This window comes from Pseudophryne corroboree, chromosome 5, assembly GCF_028390025.1.
Source record: "Pseudophryne corroboree isolate aPseCor3 chromosome 5, aPseCor3.hap2, whole genome shotgun sequence".
Lineage (NCBI taxonomy): Eukaryota > Metazoa > Chordata > Amphibia > Anura > Myobatrachidae > Pseudophryne > Pseudophryne corroboree.
The window spans coordinates 349479826-349498021 of record NC_086448.1 but is presented as its reverse complement, the minus strand read 5'-3'; the positions used below and the strand labels follow the sequence as shown (position 1 = coordinate 349498021).

The 18196-nt window shown below is 45.2% G+C and overlaps 1 protein-coding gene across 5 annotated transcripts in view; it reads right to left on the bottom strand.

Moving 5' to 3' along the window:
• GRB10 (growth factor receptor bound protein 10) overlaps nucleotides 1-18196 on the bottom strand; it is a 474936-nt gene that overhangs the window by 289898 nt on the left and 166842 nt on the right. Inside the window, exon 2 of one of the 5 annotated variants that reach the window (XM_063922622.1) lies at nucleotides 11055-11154. The exons of 3 other annotated variants lie outside the window; for them this stretch is intronic. The gene's annotated coding sequence lies outside the window, so the exon portion shown is untranslated. The remainder of the gene's footprint in view (nucleotides 1-11054; nucleotides 11155-18196) is intronic. One more of the 5 variants, XM_063922621.1, reaches the window with a different exon arrangement.

The following is an 18196-nucleotide window of genomic DNA, read 5'->3' as shown; positions in this document are numbered from 1 at the left end:
ACTATACATACTTAAACCCATTTTCACTAAAAATGCTGCACTATTTGCTTTTCAATTACATTTTCCCATAGAGTTATTGGGGAATCATTGACAGACAAGCCACACTCCTGTTCTCAAAAACTATTATCGCTGAAGAACAAGTAGTGCTGTAAGAATTATAAACTATATATTGGCATACATGCACTTAATAGAGTGACGTGTAAATAAAGTACACCTTTCTAATGCTACACCTTGCTCAATGATGAGCCTGGAGGCATGTACTGTATTTAACAAGGTGTTTGAAAACCCTTAGAGATTCGGGTCCATGCCGATATAATACCATCACGCAGTTGCTGCAAATATCCTGTTCTACCCAGAGATGGATTGAGATATGGCGACTCATGTTTATGGAACCAACTTCAGCAGATGTGTGTTTTGACATGGCATGATACCCTGTTGGCAGTATGCACTAGAAGATCTTCTGAAGCAAAATCCAAAATAAACTGCATTTGAAGATAGATGATAATCTGGTAGGCTGTGACTTTTAAACAATGCTCAGTTAGATCAAAACAGTAATCAAAACATTCCCTACACCAGGCCTGGCCAACCTGTTACACTCCAGCTGTTGTGAAATTACAAGTTCCAGCATTCCCTACTAGACTTTTGCTATTAGGAAATGCTAAAACTGTAGTAGAGCATGCTGGGATGTATAGATTCACAACAGCTGTAGAGCCACAGGTTGGCTAGGCCTGCCCTACACCATTAGACAACAAATACCCCTTGAGCTGTTGACAAAAGGTAGGATTTAGCAATAGATTCAGGTTTATGTCAAAGAGACCACCATCCATAGGTCACCGCAGAAATCCAGATTTCAGGCTTGGTTTTTCAGTGTCTGGGCACAGGCTCTTCAAAACCAGTGTAGCGCCAGATTCCTGTTAGCTGATAGAAGTGGAATTCTGTGTGTTTTATCCCTGTAGTACACCACTTAAAGGTTTGAGATGCTGTGGGTCTTCTGTATGCCACGGTTAAAGTGCTTGGTCAATTGAATGGTTAAAGTTGACAAGGAAAGGACGATCAGTCAATTTATCTTTCTAATTTTCTTTTTACTCATTTCATTAACAAGGCATACACACTCCACAAACAAGATTCTGGGAAAACTGAGACCCTATTCAGGGTACCGAACCACATAGTCAGACACCACCATACTGTATTCCCTGAATGTTACACTTCTGCTAAGTGCACACCGTGCCAGATGTAACCTATGCGGTGCGCCCTACTTGGCTGCCTCAGATGGTTCTTTCTTGGGTGAGAAGCACAGCACGTGGATCGAACAATTAAGTGTGTATCATACTACACGTTTTATTCACCCATATTAGGTCTTTTCTTTTTTTTTAGTTTCTTGTATGGTATATCTCACACATTGTAACCTTTGTAATGCACCCAAGATGGCTGTATCACCTGGCACACCCATGGGTGGGATGAAAAATACTTGGAATGAATGGTTATGCAAGGGTTCTGCTTCTAGCTTTAGCACATAGCAATTTGCTCATTTTGTGTCACCTTTTCTAGGCATTGTGTATTTAGTGCAGGGCCGGCTCCAGGCACGTTTGACTGGAGCGGCCGCATGGGGCGCTGGGATTTAAAGGGTGGCCGGACATTTCTAATGTGGTGCCAGCAATCAGCCAATCATAGCTCGTGGACCAGCAGTGGAGGCTCCTGATTGGCTGTAGGGCCACGAGCTTTGATTGGCTCATGGACCAGCGCCATATTTGAGATGCCCGGTGCCGGAGACGGGAGAGCTGCGGACAAGACACGTTGATTGACATTGTGGTGACTGAGTGAGCAGGGGGTGAGGCGGACGGGTTCCCTTACACAGCCTCAACCGCCACACTGGGAGCCAGTTATTCCGGTTCCCCAGGTACCACTCTGCTCCCATGTGTAGCACTGCAGCTTGGGACGCTTGTTCCTGCTGCCGTGGCTCTCTGACTGAATGTAGCGCTGAGCTGAGCCTGCTGAGGTGGCGGGAGTGAAGCTCCCAGACCTCAGCATTCAGCACAGTGCGCACCCCTATCCCTGCCGCACTGGGAGCTGCACAGGTCCCAGCCGCTCCCTCCCTGGACAGCGCAGCGCACAGGTCCCCGGGAGAGCTGGATCATTTCAGCGGCGTATCCGTACGGGAGCCATTGCCGCTCACTTCCCCTGGTGTGTGCGACTATTTGTGTAGCCGACATGCGCACACTGCACACAGCCCGGGCACATATATATTGCTTCTACCCTGTATACACTGCTCCTATATACCGATACTACCCTGCATTTAGGAGCAGTGCAGTAGCAGTATATAGGAGCAGTGTATACAGGGTAGCAGTATATAGGTGCAGTGTATATATAGAAGCAGTTTATAAGAGCAGTGTATACACACTGCTTCTATATATACACTGCTCCTATATACTGCTCCCCTGTATACACACTGCTATATATACACATACACACACACACACATACATATACATACTGCTCCTATATACTGCTATATATACACACTGCTCCTATATACAACTACCCATATACACACACACTGCTACCTATATACTGCTACCCTGTATATACTGCTACTACCCTGTATACACTCCTCCTAAATATTGCTACTACCCTGTATACACACTGCTTCTATATATACATTGCTCCTATCCTGCATACACTGCTCCTAAATACTGCTACCCTGTATACACACTGCTCAGAAATACTACTACCCTCTATATACAAGTGTATATATATATATATATATATATATATATATATATTTATACACACACAAATATAGATATATATACATACACACACAAATATAGATATATATACATACATACACAAATATATATATATAAGTAAATAAATAAATATCCAGATTGCCCGGCTCTCCCATACATGTATGATCTGATGACAATGCAAAATATGCATTGAAACGTTGTCCTCAAGTGTGCCTGCGTACAGTCGTCTTTCAAGTCGCTAGGAGTGCCGCATCTCTTGGAAAGTGTATATATATATATATATATATATATATATATATATATATATATATATATATATATATATATATATATATATATATATACACACACATACATATATATATATATATATATATATATATATATATATATATATATATATACATATATATATATATATATATACATATATATATAAGAATTTACTTACCGATAATTCTATTTCTCATAGTCCGTAGTGGATGCTGGGGACTCCGAAAGGACCATGGGGAATAGCGGCTCCGCAGGAGACTGGGCACAAAAGTAAAAAGCTTTAGGACTACCTGGTGTGCACTGGCTCCTCCCCCTATGACCCTCCTCCAAGCCTCAGTTAGGATACTGTGCCCGGACGAGCGTACACAATAAGGAAGGATTTTGAATCCCGGGTAAGACTCATACCAGCCACACCAATCACACCGTACAACTTGTGATTTGAACCCAGTTAACAGCATGATAACAGAGGAGCCTCTGAAAAGATGGCTCACAACAATAATAACCCGATTTTTGTAACAATAACTATGTACAAGTATTGCAGACAATCCGCACTTGGGATGGGCGCCCAGCATCCACTACGGACTATGAGAAATAGAATTATCGGTAAGTAAATTCTTATTTTCTCTAACGTCCTAGTGGATGCTGGGGACTCCGAAAGGACCATGGGGATTATACCAAAGCTCCCAAACGGGCGGGAGTGTGCGGATGACTCTGCAGCACCGAATGAGAGAACTCCAGGTCCTCCTCAGCCAGGGTATCAAATTTGTAGAATTTTGCAAACGTATTTGCCCCTGACCAAGTAGCTGCTCGGCAAAGTTGTAAAGCCGAGACCCCTCGGGCAGCCGCCCAAGATGAGCCCACTTTCCGTGTGGAATGGGCTTTTACAGATTTTGGCTGTGGCAGGCCTGCCACAGAATGTGCAAGCTGAATTGTGCTACAAATCCAACGAGCAATCGTCTGCTTAGAAGCAGGGGCACCCAGCTTGTTGGGTGCATACAGGATAAACAGCGAGTCAGATTTTCTGACTCCAGCCGTCCTGGAAACATATATTATCAGGGCCCTGACTACGTCCAGCAACTTGGAATCCTCCAAGTCCCTAGTAGCCGCAGGCACCACAATAGGCTGGTTTAAGTGAAATGCTGAAACCACCTTAGGGAGAAATTGAGGACGAGTCCTCAATTCTGCCCTGTCCGTATGAAAAATCAGGTAAGGGCTTTTATAGGATAAAGCCGCCAATTCTGAGACACGCCTGGCTGAAGCCAGGGCTAACAGCATTACCACTTTCCATGTGAGATATTTTAAGTCCACAGTGGTGAGTGGTTCAAACCAATGTGATTTTAGGAATCCCAAAACTACATTGAGATCCCAAGGTGCCACTGGAGGCACAAAAGGAGGCTGTATATGCAGTACCCCCTTGACAAACGTCTGAACTTCAGGAACTTAAGCTAGTTCTTTTTGGAAGAATATTGACAGGGCCGAAATTTGAACCTTAATGGACCCTAATTTGAGGCCCATAGACAGTCCTGTTTGCAGGAAATGCAGGAATCGACCCAGTTGAAATTCCTCTGTAGGGGCCTTCCTGGCCTCACACCACGCAACATATTTACGCCAAATACGGTGATAATGTTGCACAGTTACATCCTTCCTGGCTCTGATCAGGGTAGGGATAACTTCATCCGGAATGCCTTTTTCCTTCAGGATCCGGCGTTCAACCGCCATGCCGTCAAACGCAGCCGCGGTAAGTCTTGGAACAGACATGGTCCCTGCTGGAGCAGGTCCTTTCTTAGAGGTAGAGGCCACGGGTCTTCCGTGAGCATCTCTTGAATTTCCGGGTACCAAGTCCTTCTTGGCCAATCCGGAGCCACGAGTATAGTCTTTACACCTCTCCTTCTTATGATTCTCAGTACCTTGGGTATGAGAGGCAGAGGAGGGAACACATATACTGACTGGTACACCCACGGTGTTACCAGAGCGTCCACAGCTATTGCCTGAGGGTCCCTTGACCTGGCGCAATATCTGTCCAGTTTTTTGTTGAGGCGGGACGCCATCATGTCCACCTTTGGTTTTTCCCAACGGTTCACAATCATGTGGAAGACTTCTGGATGAAGTCCCCACTCCCCCGGGTGAAGATCGTGTCTGCTGAGGAAGTCTGCTTCCCAGTTGTCCACTCCCGGAATGAACACTGCTGACAGTGCTATCACATGATTTTCCGCCCAGCGAAGAATCCTTGCAACTTCCGTCATTGCCCTCCTGCTTCTTGTGCCGCCCTGTCTGTTTACGTGGGCGACTGCCGTGATGTTGTCCGACTGGATCAACACCGGCTGACCCTGAAGCAGAGGCCTTGCCTGACTTAGGGCATTGTAAATGGCCCTTAGTTCCAGGATATTTATGTGAAGTGACGTTTCCATGCTTGACCACAAGCCCTGGAAATTTTTTCCCTGTGTGACTGCTCCCCAGCCTCTCAGGCTGGCATCCGTGGTCACCAGGACCCAATCCTGAATGCCGAATCTGCAGCCCTCTAGGAGATGAGCACTCTGTAACCACCACAGGAGAGACACCCTTGTCCTTGGAGATAGGGTTATCCGCTGATGCATCTGAAGATGCGATCCGGACCACTTGTCCAGCAGATCCCACTGAAAAGTTCTTGCGTGGAATCTTCCGAATGGAATCGCTTCGTAAGAAGCCACCATCTTTCCCAGGACCCTTGTGCATTGATGCACTGACACTTGTCCTGGTTTTAGGAGGTTCCTGACTAGCTCGGATAACTCCCTGGCCTTCTCCTCTGGGAGAAACACCTTTTTCTGGACTGTGTCCAGAATCATCCCTAGGAACAGTAGACGTGTTGTTGGAATCAGCTGCGATTTTGGAATATTTAGAATCCACCCGTGCTGACGTAGCACTACCCGAGATAGTGCTACTCCGACCTCTAACTGTTCCCTGGACCTTGCCCTTATCAGGAGATCGTCCAAGTAAGGGATAATTAAGACGCCTTTTCTTCGAAGAAGAATCATCATTTCGGCCATTACCTTGGTAAAGACCCGGGGTGCCGTGGACAATCCAAACGGCAGCGTATGAAACTGATAATGACAGTTTTGTACCACAAACCTGAGGTACCCTTGGTGAGAAGGGTAGATTGGGACATGGAGATAAGCATCTTTGATGTCCAGAGATACCATATAGTCCCCTTCTTCCAGGTTCGCTATCACTGCTCTGAGTGACTCCATCTTGAATTTGAACCTTTTTATGTAAGTGTTCAAGGATTTTAGATTTAAAAATTGGTCTCACCGAGCCGTCCGGCTTCGGTACCACAAACAGCGTGGAATAATACCCCTTTCCCTGTTGTAGGAGGGGTACCTTGATTATCACCTGCTGGGAATACAGCTTGTGAATAGCTTCCAATACTGCCTCCCTGTCGGAGGGAGACGTTGGTAGAGCAGACTTCAGGAACCGGCGAGGGGGAGACGTCTCGAATTCCAATTTGTACCCCTGTGATACTACCTGCAGGATCCAGGGGTCCACTTGCGAGTGAGGCCACTGCGCGTTGAAATTTTTGAGACGGGCCCCCACCGTGCCTGAGTCCGCTTGTAAAGCCCCAGCGTCATGCTGAAGACTTGGCAGAAGCGGGGGAGGGCTTCTGCTCCTGGGAAGAGGCTGCCTGGTGCAGTCTTTTTCCCCTTCCTCTGCCCCGGGGCAGAAATGAGTGGCCTTTTGCCCGCTTGCCCTTATGGGGACGAAAGGACTGAGTTTGAAAAGACGGTGTCTTTTTCTGCTGAGAGGTGGATTTTCCAGCTGTTGCTGTGGCCACCAGGTCCGATAGACCGACCCCAAATAACTCCTCCCCTTTATACGGCAATACTTCCACATGTCGTTTGGAATCCGCATCACCTGACCACTGTCGCGTCCATAACCCTCTTCTGGCAGAAATGGACATCGCACTTACTCTTGATGCCAGGGTGCAAATATCCCTCTGTGCATCTCGCATATATAGTAATGCATCCTTTAAATGCTCTATAGTCAATAATATACTGTCCCTATCCAGGGTATCAATATTTTCAGTCAGGGAATCCGACCAAGCCACTCCAGCGCTGCACATCCAGGCTGAGGCGATTGCTGGTCGCAGTATAACACCAGTATGTGTGTATATACCTTTTAGGATATTTTCCAGCCTTCTATCAGCTGGTTCCTTGAGGGCGGCCGTATCAGGGGACGGTAACGCCACTTGTTTTGATAAGCGTGTGAGCGCCTTATCTACCCTAGGGGGTGTTTCCCAACGCGCCCTAACCTCTGGCGGGAAAGGGTATAGTGCCAATAATTTATTAGAAATCAGCAGTTTTTTATCGGGGGAAACCCACGGTATCACACACCTCATTCAATTCATCTGATTCAGGAAAAACTACGGGTAGTTTTTTCACACCCCACATAATACCCTTTTTGTGGTACTTGTAGTGTCAGAAATGTTCAACGCCTCCTTCATTGCCGTGATCATGTAACGTGTGGCCCTACTGGACATTACGTTTGTCTCCTCACCGTCGACACTGGAGTCAGTATCCGTGTCTGGGTCTGTGTCGACCATCTGAGGTAACGGGCGCTTTAGAGCCCCTGACGGTGTTTGAGACGCCTGGACAGGCACTAACTGATTTGCCGGCTGTCTCATGTCGTCAACAGTTTTTTGCAAAGTGCTGACATTGTCACGTAATTCCTTAAATACGACCATCCAGTCAGGTGTCGACTCCCTAGGGGGTGACATCACTAAAACAGGCAATTGCTCCGCTTCCACATCATTTTCCTCCTCATACATGTCGACACAATCGTACCGACACCCAGCACACACACAGGGAATGCTCTGATAGAGGACAGGACCCCACGAGCCCTTTGGGGAGACAGAGGGAGAGTTTGCCAGCACACACCAGAGCGCTATATCTGTATAGGGATAACCTTATATAAGTGTTTCTCCCTTTTATAGCTGCTGTATGTATATTAACTGCCAAATAGTGCCCCTCCTCTCTTGTTTTACCCTGTTTCTGTAGCAGGACTGCAGGGGAGAGTCAGGGAGCCGTCCTTCCAGCGGAGCTGTGAGGGAAAATGGCGCTTGTGTGCTGAGGAGATAGGCTCCGCCCCCTTCACGGCGGCCTTTTCTCCCGCTTTTTTTAGGAAAACTGGCAGGGGTTAAATGCATCCATATAGCCCAGGAGCTATATGTGATGCATTTCTTTAGCCATATAAGGTTTAAAACGTGTTTTATTGCGTCTCAGGGCGCTCCCCCCCAGCGCCCTGCACCCTCAGTGACCGGAGTGTGAAGTGTGCTGAGAGCAATGGCGCACAGCTGCGGTGCTGTGCGCTACCTTATTTGAAGACAGGAACGTCTTCTGCCGCCGATTTTTCTGGACCTCTTCGCTCTTCTGGCTCTGTAAGGGGGCCGGCGGCGCGGCTCCGGGACCCATCCAGGCTGAACCTGTGATCGTCCCTCTGGAGCTAATGTCCAGTAGCCAAGAAGCCCAATCCACTCTGCACGCAGGTGAGTTCGCTTCTTCTCCCCTTAGTCCCACGATGCAGTGAGCCTGTTGCCAGCAGTACTCACTGAAAATAAAAAAACCTATTTAAACTTTTACTCTAAGCAGCTCAGGAGAGCCACCTAGCATGCACCCTTCTCGTTCGGGCACAAAAATCTAACTGAGGCTTGGAGGAGGGTCATAGGGGGAGGAGCCAGTGCACACCAGGTAGTCCTAAAGCTTTTCACTTTTGTGCCCAGTCTCCTGCGGAGCCGCTATTCCCCATGGTCCTTTCGGAGTCCCCAGCATCCACTAGGACGTTAGAGAAATAATAAATAAATAAATATATTATATATATATACACATATATATATATATATATATATATATATATATATATATATACACACACACACATATACATATACACACACACATATATACATACACTGCTCCTATATACTACTACCCTGTATACATTGCGCTTATATACTGCTGCTACCCAGTATATACTGTCCTATCCTACATATACTGCTCCTATACACTGCTACTACCCTACATATACTGCTCATATACACTGCTACCACATATCCTATACACACTGCTCCTATATACTGCTACTACCCTGTATACACTATCCTATACACTGCTACTACCCTGTATATACTGCTCCTACCCTACATATACTGCTCCTATGCACCGCTACTACCCTTCATAATGCCGGCACAGACCTAGCGGCAGCGGTTTTCTCCTCACCGGGTGCCCCGGAGGTTAACATCACAGCCGCTGTCTTGTGCTGCTGGGGAGACTGGACAGGAGCTCTCGAACCCCAGTGGTCGGCACTGTGCGCTGCAGCCTGGGACGGTTCTCCCGTCTCCAGAGGCTCCTCACGTCCCCTCTCCCCCAGTGCAGCGCATTGTGGGATAGCACTCATAGCTTCGGCCGCCGGAGAGAGTCGTGGCACACCAAAGTCAGCAGCACTACTGGGGGGCATACGTGTATCTGGCAATACGTGTATCTGGCACTACTTGGAACATACGTGTATCTGGCACTGCACTACCGGAGTCATTATGTCTACTGGGGTCACTGTGCATCTGGCACTATACTGGAAAGTTGTGTATCTGGCACTACACTGGGGACATTGGGGCAGATGTATTAAGCCTGGAGAAGGCATAAAGAAGTGACAAAGCAGTGATAAGTGGAAGTTGATAACACATCAGCCAATCAGCTCCAATATGTAAATTGACAATTATGAGCTGATAAGTGCAAGGTGATAACACACCAGCCTATCACTGCTGTATCACTTCTCCAGGCTTAAAACATCTGCCCATTATGTGTAAGGAACACTACTGTGGGCGTTGTGTAAGGCTGCTAATTGTGTGTGTGTAGAGGGTGTGTGAAAATATATTTATTTATAGCTTGAGAATACAAGGTTGTGAGGCCACGCCCACTTTGCTAGGAGCACGCATTGGGGGGGGGGGGGGCCTTCAAAATGGATTATGTAACCTGTGAATTTTATTGCATAAAATGGCTGCACCAACCCTGCATTAAGTTCATGTATACTATGTTCATTGTTTTTCAGTTTGTTTTCCTCTTGCGGAAACAGACCTCTGTGCTATTTTTGACGTTTGTAAAGCGACTGAATCCTGCTGGAGAAAATTGCTATATAAATAAAAATTATATCTAGCATATGTCAACTGTCCCTATACTACCTAATAAGAGGTATATAAATGGATGCTTTTCTGCATCTTCGGGAGTTATTATGCACCTATCGGTGACCAGCACAATACTTCATTTTTACATCAAAAGGCTTAATACCTTTTTGAATGATAATTGAGGCAGTGCGGACTAGTGATTTAGGACTGGTTAAAAAACTGCTCTGTGTAGTCTCCCAAGAGACATGATCAAAGCCTTCTTCAGACTAAATTCTGCTTCCATTGCCTGCAAGCCACTCACCAAGAGTATGTCAGTGATATTAATGCAGACATCACTAAAGGTTCTTTAAGGTATAATCTTCCTGTGTGGTCTTCTGACAGATACGCTGTCACCTACTACAGGGGTATACAACTTTTCTAAAGTGAGGTTTGTTATACAAGGTAGATAACATGACACCTGCAACTGCCCAGGGTTACAGTCTGTACTGTCTACAAGAGGACTGCTAAATATTATATCTTAGTATACAGCAGTGGCACATGCAAAGTCAGAACTCTGGCATGGAAGTATTAAGCCAGAAATCATTTGGACCAATATACTAAAAAGTTATTACTTATTAGATAAACACAAAGCATGCAAATATATCTTCTCAGTAAAGTGTACAATTTAATTTCAGATACTAGTCACACAATACCATCAAGGAGGCGTCTGATTAGCTACAAATTTATTCTGCAGCAGGACAACTACCCCAAACATACAGTCAATGTCATTAAGAACTATCTTCAGCGTAAAGAAGTCCTGGAAGTGATGATATGGCCCCAGTTGAGCTTTGATCTCAACATAGAGTCTGTCTAGGATTACATGGGAGAGACAGAAGGATTCGAGCACCTACAGCCACAGAAGATCTGTTGATAGTTCTCAAAGATGTTTGGAACAACCTCCCTGTAGAGTTCCTTCAAAATCTGTGTGCAAGTGTACCTAGAAGAAATGAGCTGTTTTGAAGGTAAAAGGGTGGTCACACAAAATGGGATACAGTCATTGGGTCGACCACTACTGGTTGACATGCATTAGGTAGACATGGAAAAAGGTCGACATGTGTTTTTCACATTTCTTTTTCATTTTTTGAACTTTTTCATTTTTTACAATCCACGTGGACTATGATTGTGAATAGTAGCCTATGCCAAGCACAGTGATAGCTGAGCGAGGCATCTTGCCCGAACAAAGGGGACACGGTGCACTAATTGGGGTTCCCAGTCACTTTACGATGAAAACGGCACCAAAGTAAGAAAAAATTATGTCGACCTTTTTCCATAGCGACCTTGTTCATGTCGACATATTTCAGGTGTCTACCTAGTCAATGCCAATAGTTGTCGACCTAATGCATGTCGATCCTATGACCTATACCCATTAACACTACTATTTTTTTTTTTAAAGAATTCTTACTTTGTAGCATTTTTTCCCATACTTGTCTAAATCTTTTGCACAGTACTGTACTTTAACAGAAAAAAAGGAGCGATTTATATGTTCTAGAACTATTCATGAACATTTAGACACTATGGGGCAAACTCAATTGTGCCAAGCGCCCCCTGCTGGGAGTTTATTGGAGCTATTCAATGGTAGCTCCGATCAAACACCCATTAGTAGTTAATGTAACATAGTAACTGAGGTTGAAAAAAGACAATTGTCCATCGAGTTCAACCTATTTGTGGTCTCCTATGCAGTCTTATTATAGGACTAGTTATTTTTATGTTAGGACTAGTTAAATTAACTAATGCGTGCCTACGCACCATAACCCTGAATATCTTTATCCAATAGCAATTTATCTAACCCATTCTTAAAAGTGTTGACCGAGTCCGCAGTTACTACTCTCTCGGGCAGGTAATTCCAAACACGTATTGTTCTTACTGTGAGAAAACCTTTTCGCCTCAATGTGCGGAAACTCCTCTCCTCTAACCTAAGCGAGTGACCACGTGTCCTCTGTACTGATCTTATAGAAAACAGGTCCCTCCCAAGCTCTGTGTATTGACCCCTTATATATTTGTAGAGGTTGATCATGTCTCCTCTTGGTCTCCTCTTTTCCAATGTAAACATGCCTAGCCTTGCAAGCATTTCCTCGTATTCCAGCGTCTCAATGCCCTTGATTAGCTTGGTCGCCCGCCTCTGAACCTTTTCTAGCTCCAGGATATCCTTTTTGTAATATGGTGCCCAAAATTCCACACAGTATTCAAGATGAGGCCTCACTAGTGATTTATATAATGGGAGTATAATACTCTGGTCCCTTGCATCAATTCCCCGTTTTATGCATGCTAACATCTTATTAGCCTTCTTTGCTGCACTCCTACTTTCGGTACTGCTGCTTAATTTGTTATCTATGTGAACCCCTGAGTCTTTTTCCAGTACAGAATCCTCTAATATTACCCCATTTAGTATGTAGGTGTTATTTTTGGTCTTGCCCCTACAGTGCATTACCTTACACTTGTCTGTCTTGAATCTCATTCTCCATTTTGCTGCCCATGCTTCCAGTTTAGTTAAGTAGTTCTGAAGAGACTCAGCATCCCCCTCCGTGTTTATAACCTTACACAAATTGGTATCGTCTGCGAAAACTGATACCATGCTCTCTAGACCTACTGTTAGGTCGTTGATGACAATGTTGAACAAAAGTGGTCCAAGTACAGACCCTTGTGGCACACCACTTAGTACTTTAGTCCAATTTGAAAATGATCCATTGACCACAACGCACTGCTCCCTATTATCTAACCAATTACTGACCCAAGTGCATATTGTGCTCCCTAGCCCTATTTCTTGTAGCTTGTATATAAGACGCATGTGTGGTACAGTGTCGAAAGCTTTGGCAAAGTCTAAAAAGATTATATCCACCTCCTTACCCTGCTCCAGGTTTGCACTTACTGTTTCATAAAAGCCAAGTAAGTTGGTCTGACATGATCTGTCCTTCACAAATCCATGTTGGTTCCTTTTAATGACCTTATTTGCTTCAAGGAACTTTTGAATACTGTCCCTTAGAATACCTTCCAATACTTTCCCCACTATAGATGTAAGTCTAACTGGTCTATAATTACCTGGTTCAGCTTTGCTCCCCTTTTTAAATATCGGCACTACCTCCACTATCGCCAGTCTTTGGGAACCATACCCGATTTAACCGAATCCATGAAGATCAAAAATAGGTTTAGCAGCTAAACCATTCTAAAGAGCTTAATGAGGCAACAATTGGGCGCTTTGAGCACCCAAACTACGGACTAAACATTTTTTTCTGGCACCTCCGGAGGCTGTGAGAAAAAACGTGAATGTCATGGCTAAAGGGCGTCTGATCGGAGAAACAACCGACACTCCAATAGATACCTATTCCTATAGATGCCCAGCAGGAGACGCGCAACACAATTCAATCAGCCACTATACCAGGGCTGGCCAAACCGGTCCTCAAGATCTACCAACAGTACATGTTTTCCAGGCCTCCTGGAGATCTGTAGAATTGTCAGTTAGGAATGAATGCAGCACATCTTAATTAGTAATGACTACACCTGTGTACTAGCAGGCATGTCCAAACTGCGGCCCTCCAGCTGTTGAGAAACTACACATCCCAGCATGCCCTGACACAGCTTTAGCATTCTCTGACAGCAAAACTGTGTCAGGGCATGCTGGGATATGTAGTTTCACAACAGCTGGAGGGCCGCAGTTTGGACATGCCTGAGCTAGGTGGTCTGGAAAATGTGAACTGTTGGTAGATCTCGAGGACTGGTTTGGCCAGCCCTGCATTATACGCATCTTCTTAGAAAAGCAGATAAATGGCAGCATCTGGTTTCAAAAACAAACCAAGAAGTAGCCACTTAAATAAGGTTATTAGTGTTAAAATTCAGCAATCCAAAAACTATTATAGTGGTAGCTAAATATACCACCATAGTAAAGGTTATTCAGTATGAGACAATGAAGTGGGCACAAAGTCCAGATCTAAACATTCTGTGAGTTTTATATTTAAAATAAGTATCGCAGTTGTGGACTCAAGTCCTGTGTTTAGAAGTGAAGTTCTCATAACTGGCACTTTGCCAGTGGATTCTGGCTATAAGTGTTCTAGTTCCTATTTCAACACAGAGCAGGAGAAACAGTCACTCCAACCACATACTCTGACTTGAACAATGAAAAATTAGGATTTTGGTTACCTACCGGTAAATCATTTTCTCGTAGTCCGTAGAGGATGCTGGGGTCCATACTAGTACCATGGGGTATAGACTGGTCCACCAGGAGCCATTGGCACTTTAAGAGTTTGAGAGTGTGGGCTGGCTCCTCCCACTATGCCCCTCCTACTCAGTCTAGAAACTGTGCCCGAGGAGACGGACATCTTCGAGAGAAGGATTTAACACAGATAGTGGCGAGATTCATACCAGTTCACACATACAAGGCACATCAAATTAACTTAGCTTGAAAACTCAACAACCGCTGAGAACATTACTTACAAAGTAAACAACGCAATACTTAACTAAAACAAAGTTGTACTGAACCAGATAACATTTGCAGGAAAACTACGGACCACGAGAAAAATTTTTTATGGTAGGTAACCAAAATCCTATTTTCTGTTATGTCCTAGAGCAGGGGTGGGGAACCTTTTTTCTACCAAGGGCCATTTGGATATTTATAAAATCCTTCGGGAGCCATACAAAAATTATCAACTTAAAAATTAGCCTGCCCCCCAGTAGATATGCCCCCAGTAGTTATGCCCCAGTAGATATGCCCCCAGTAAGCAGTTATGCCCCCCCAGTAGATATACCCGCAGTCAGTTGTTATGCCCCATTACACATGCCCCCAGTCACTTGTTATTCCCCATTATATATGCCTCCTAGTTGCGTCGCTTACACGCACACATTAAAAGGAAAAAAACCACAACTCACCAGCCCTGCTCCTACTTCCGGACCATTGCTTTCCGCCTGGACTCCCGCTCCTCAGAACTATGGGAGAGATGTCATGACATCTCTTCCATAGCACCGCACAGCCGCACACGCACACTGCCAGAGCCAGATCTCAGGAGTGAGCTCCTGCCTCCGGCTGCTGCTGAGGGGAAGAAGCCGGGCGCCTGTTAGTGACAAAATGTCAGTGGGTGCCTGGCATCTCCCTCGGTTAGGTGAGCCTGATCAAGTTGCTCTGCGGGCCTGTCCTAGAGGATGCTGGGGTCCATACTAGTACCGTGGGGATGTACCAAAGCTCCCAGAACGGAAGGGAGAGCGCGGAGGCTCCTGCAGAACTGATTGGCCTCTGAAGATCTGAAGTTCAGTCAAAGTATCGAACCTGTAGAACTTTGCAAACGTGTTCGACCCAGACCTAGTTGCTGCTCGGCAAAGTTGTAACGCCGAGACACCCCGGGCAGACCCCACCTTACGTGTAGAGTGCAACTTGACAGACGCAGGACACGGCAAGCCTGCCATAGAATACGCATGCTGGATAGTGAACCTGATCCAGCGAGATATTGTCTGCTTAGAAGCAGGACACCCAAATTTCTTGGGATCACAGGACAAACAGAGTCCGATTTCCTGTGACGAGCAGTCCTCTTCACATAAATTTTCAGAGCCCTTACAACATCCAAGGACTTTGATGAAATTAAGGTGTCAGTAGCCACTGGCACCACAATAGGTTGGCTGATATGAAATACAGATACAACCTTCAGAAGAAACTGCTGACGTGTCCAGAGTTCAGCTCTATCTTCGTGGAAGATCAAGTATGGGCTTTTACACGATAAAGCCCCCAACTCCGACACACGTCTAGCAGAAGCTAAAGCCAACAAAGGGACAGCTTTCCACGTGAGAAATTTGACTTCAACCTCCTGTAGAGCCTCGAACCAATCCGATTGGAGGAACTGCAACACCACGTTAAAAAGGTACCAAGGCGCCGTAGGCGGTACAAAGGGAGGTTGGATGTGCAGAACTCCCTTCAAAAAGGTCTGAACCTCAGGGAGGGCAGCCAATTGTTTTTGGAAGAAAATGGATAGGGCCGAAATCTGGACCTTCACAGATTCCAACTTGAGGCCCATATCCACACCAGCTTGTAAGAAGAGGAGAAACCGTCCAAGTTAAAACTCCACCGCAGGAAATTTCTTGGACTCACACCAAGATACATATTTTTTCCAAAGTCGATGGTAATGTTTAGACTATGGAATCAAGGGGTTTGCGTGGAGCGCACAGTATGTGTATCCTGTTCAAGGGGGCTGCTGGTATCTGGAGAGTTGTCCAGACTCTAGGGCTAGTGTTATCGTACAGGTTTTGGATACCTGCGCTCACCCTCTATTTGGTGTTTGTATGTGAGAAATGATGTATCTCTATGATCGTAAATACCTTTATAAGTCACAATGCTAAGTATAACAGATGGTACAATAATTCATATATAATTGATGATATTGTGATTACACATAAATGCCCTTATTTGCAAATAGTAACATGCATATTGTGTGAACATCCGATGTATCGGGAAATTAAACAAGATGAAATTAAATATGGTATTGCCGCTTGATGAATATCCTAAAAAAAAAAAAAAAAAAAAAAGTCTTGTGAGAAAAGGAGTATCTTTGTTCCAGATATATAAGTCAGTCTTTATCTGAAGGGATTTCCTTTCCCCTCAGTGTGAGTCTAAACAGTGTGCCCAGAGGCGGTTATTTTGTCAATAATTGATCGTAGGTGGAGGTCGTGTTCTGGGAGGCCGGCGTCCCGGCCTGCCAGGTGCAACTTACCCTCACAATGTGATGTTTAGTTCTCTTTGTTCACTCTGTGGTGAGTGATGATGTAGCCACTTGCGCTGTTTCCGCTGTATCTGTCCCCGGTGGTGCTCCTCAGCAGACAGGGCTGGAAGCCTTCCTGGCTCTGCTGCTAGGCTGCCGGGTCCCGCACTGAACAACCGGAAGTTGCGTTGCCGCAACGCTCCGCTTCTTCCTATGTCCTGTGCGGTCTCAACGGCCGCTCCACTCGCCGGCCGGCGAGGAGTCTTGTGGATGTAGTTTGCGGTGATGTGCTGGCAAGCTTGAGGTGTCTGCATGGATCTGTTACCAACGCGTTTCGGCCGCAACTGGCCTTCAAGGATTCAGAGTGCTGTCCCATGGGGTTCTTTTATTGGTCTTTCTGACCAATCGGATGCGGTGGGTGTGTTTCCAAATGGGTGATTGATGTTGTGGTGGGTGTGGTTCCAAATGGGTGATTGATGTTTCCATGGAAATGCTTCACTTAGTGAATCTGTTCATTTTAAACAGTAGTGTGCCAGACTTTTTTACTTTTATGGTATGGTGTTTGACGACAACGTGTATGTCCCATATATAGATAGTGGTTTCTTGGTCATATGTATCAACATACATGAATAGTAGTTCTACGGTTAAGTAGAGATATCATTTTCTACAAACATATCACATTTGCATATGTATTCATGTCTATGTATAAGTGGATATGGGTGTCTGGTTTTCCAGTGTCCGATAGTGTGCTCCAACCTGTAATAATTATTTGACTAGTATGCTGTTGTTAAAGTCAATGTTGAGACCTTTCGGTGCCATGGTTTTGAGATTAAAGATCCATTTTAATTCGTTCCTATCCAATATTTTATTGAAATCCCCACCTCTCCAATTTCTGAGTGGTTTCTCTATTGCTATGAAGAACAAAGTGGTGGGATTTGCCCCATGTACTTCTTTGTAATGTTTTGATACGCTGTGGTTCTCATATCCAATTTTGATGTTTCTTATATGTTCATATATCCTATTTTTTAATGGTCTGATGGTTCTGCCTATATATTCTAGCCCACACGGGCATCTCAGTAGGTATATCACCCCCTTACTTTCACATGAGACTTCATGTTTGATTTTGAATGACTCATTTATCGTGGAGGAGTGGAATTCCTCTGTTCTCTTTGTGGTGGTCTTGTGTGTGATCTTGCAGCCTGAGCATTTGCCACAATAGTGAAAGCCCGTATGGTGTTCTGTGTATGGTAACGTAGTTTGTACCTTTGCTGATGGTTTTAGATGGTTCCTTACCAATTTCTGCTTAATGTCAGGGGCTTTCC